The sequence below is a fragment of the Microtus oregoni genome, unplaced genomic scaffold (assembly GCF_018167655.1).
Source record: "Microtus oregoni isolate MIOR12 unplaced genomic scaffold, Mior012 000056F_ref0000123, whole genome shotgun sequence".
NCBI lineage: Eukaryota > Metazoa > Chordata > Mammalia > Rodentia > Cricetidae > Microtus > Microtus oregoni.
In genome coordinates, this window is record NW_024543832.1 from 10,810,586 (window position 1) to 10,813,729 (window position 3,144).

Here is a 3,144-nt window from a genome sequence, read left to right on the forward strand (position 1 = left end):
TTCTTCCAAGAAGTCCTGTGATCACCAGTGTTGCCATACCTGCATTTAGTTTCTGGATACTGCTTGTGAGAGTATTACGGAACATGTTTGATGGGGTGTGGGACTCAGCATAGTGGCAGTCCTCAAATGGAAATGCTTTTCTAGGGGCACTGAATGGGGCTATATTTGAGTCTACAGCCATCAAGGATGAATCACTTCTCAACTACCACCTCTTCAGATTCATCTGCATTAACTTTGATGGAACTCTGCTTCTCTGAAATGCAGACGTTCAGGTGGCCAGGAAACTTGAATGTGGTTCTATTTGGGGCAGGGCTGTTTGGCTGTAACCTCCAGTTCACTCCTGCTTGATCCGGAAAACTTCATTCATCACTCTTCCAACCCCACCCTCTCAGAGAATCTCCAACAGAGAATGGGTGCCAAAAAGCCCAGTTCCATATTCTTGGCAGCTGTGGAAGCTCTTCCCTTGAAGTTGCTAGTCACCCAAGACCCCACCTAGTGGTTACATGGGCAGAAACTCAACTTGTGGAGGACACATCATCACTCCTGCTTACAAAGTATATAAACTCCCTGTTTTCGTTCAGCCACATTACTTCTCCAACTCCAATCTCTGGGGCTGAGGGCTCACCTGGGAGTTGCTTTGCTCAAATATACCTGCTCTTCTGTTTTTACAATTCATCTGACTTACTGCATCAGTGGAGAAACCTAGTTTCATGATGCACGGAAAACCTGCTAAAGGCCTCAATCACACCTTCCTTTTCCTGCAAGTTGGGACAAATAAACATAATGACCTTGTCACTATGAACCATAACCACTGTTCCCTGGAGTTTCTCAAAGGTACCTACCTGTCTGGAGCCTATTCTGGGGTCAGCATTGGGATCAGAAACATGAAAATCCACCAGAAAACTGTATCCAAGATTTCTTAGGGAAACCCATGTAGGGAACAGGCTATATTCGCTACCACTGAGGCTGCTATACATAGCCATTATATATCAGGCCCCATGAGGACTGAGATCTGGCAGGTTTAGTTAGCTGCAGATCATTAAGGGCTTAAATTTTTGTTTGTTTTGATTATTTTATATTCTTGAGTGTTTTGCCTGCATGTGTGTGTGCCATGTATATGCAGTGTCCACAGAGGTCAGAAGATGGGGTCAGATCCCCTGGAACTGAAGTTAAAAGGATTGTGCACTGCCACCACCATGTGAGTGCTGGGAACTGAACTCAGGTCCTATGCAAAAACAGAAATCAGTCTTAACTGCTGACCTAGCTCCGCAGTTCAAGGTTTTTGTTTTGTTTTTTAAGTGTGCCCAGCTCTTGGCTCACCTGGGAGGAACAAGCACAGAGAGCAGAAACTCAGGAATCTAAAAAGGCAGATTCTGGGTGGAATTGGGGGCCAGGCCACCCAGTGGGAATTGTCTTCTCCCAAGAGAATCACCTTGCCCTTGTTCCTGACAGTCTAAAAATAAAATCAAGACGTTGGGGACTTTTTCTTCAAAGCTCTTGGAGAGGATGAAGCAGTTTCCCCCAGAGAAGGATGCAAACAGATCCAGGGGTGAGACAGGAACTGGGGAGGGCAGAACTAAGCTCTCTGCCTGGTGGACTGGCAACAGCCATCAATTACACGCAGTGAGTCACAACCCAAGCTGAAGTTTAAGAAAACAAACAGGACGCATAGAGGGGCTGAGCAGGCTGCGAGAGGACATTTTGGTGAGGCAAGAGTCACTGGCTTGAAGTAATTGAGTTGTCTTTCAACGCAGGTAGAAGTTAGACCCATTTCTCATTCTGAGCATGTGAGTTACTGGAAAAGAAGATTTAATTTACAGCAATTGGGTTGGACTGCACCTGGGACCAAAGTGCAGGGTGTGCCTGAAGACAAGCCTTCCAAGTGCAGCAGCTGGAGCTCCACAGCTGCAGGACACTGCACCCCACATCTTGATATTCAGGGTGATGTGCCTTTGGGTGAGCACACAGCCATGCCCAAGGGTCCTATTTCGAAATGCCCCCTCCATTACAGGCTGTTCACTGGCTAAGAGCTTGCAGCAAGCTTTTCTGCCCCTTTTTATCCTGAGGGTTAGATGGTAACTCTTGAGACAAAGGGGCTTCTTTGGGAGAAGAGCACACTTGTCTGTCATTTTTCTTTTTATTTTCTTTTTCTTTTTTTTCTTCTTTTTTTTTTCAAGACAGGGTTTCTCTGTGTAACATGAAATATCTCTGGATGTCCTAGAACTAGCTTTTGTAGACCAGCTCAAACTCACAGAGGTCCACTTGCCTCTGCCTCCTGAGTCCTGGGATTAAAGGTGTGCACCACCACCACCTGGCACTGGTCTGTAATTTGAGACCTGATAGGAAATAGGTGTCAACTCTTTCTATTCTTTTTCCCCTTCCCTTCCTTCTTTCCTTTTCCTCCCTCCCCTTCTTTCTCTCTCCTTCTTCCTTTTTTCCTCCCCCCTCCCCCCTTTTTTTCTACAGAGTTTCATATAGTTGAGGCTGCCCTCAAGCTCACACTGTAGCTGAGGATAATCTTGAGCTTTCTGATCCTCCCCATCTAACATTTCCCAAATGTTAGGATCACAGTAGTTGACCCCTTACCCAGTTCCTGTGATGCTGGGGAGCAGACCCGTGGCCTCATGCAGGCTACCAGAGCATTCTATCAACTGTGCTACAACTGAGACCCCTCCCTGCCTTTTTTCTTCATTAGCGTTCAAAGGGCTGGAAACATGGTTTAGTGGTTAAGGGCACTGCTGATCTTACAGAGAAACCAGGTCCTATTCCCAGCACCCACATAGTCACTCACACTGTCTGTAATGCCAGTTCCAGAGGACCTGATGCCTCCTTCTGATTTCATACAGATTACAGGTTTTTTAAAATTAGTGTACAAAATAATGGGCTTCATTATGACACTTTCATAATATGTGTCATTGTATTTTGTTATAAATTGTCCTCCTCCATTGCTCCCATTTAGGGTTTATATTGAGAGCCATGGGCATGGAACAGTGACAGGATACAGCATACAGAGGGGAACTGTCCTAATCCAAATGTGTACAGAATGTCAGAGAGAGGTCCCCATTAATCAGATTCTTCTAGAAGTTCACATCCTCCCTCGTCATGAGTGCCTCTGGAACTGTTCTCAGGATAGCCCTGGTATGC

General features: G+C 45.8%; 1 non-coding gene across 1 annotated transcript; it reads right to left on the reverse strand.

Annotated features, from left to right (window-relative positions):
- Nucleotides 1-901: 901 nt before the first annotated feature.
- Nucleotides 902-1,035, reverse strand: LOC121438719. Its single transcript, XR_005973108.1, has one exon. It is a non-coding gene; the product is annotated as a small nucleolar RNA SNORA70 (small nucleolar RNA).
- Nucleotides 1,036-3,144: the final 2,109 nt, after the last annotated feature.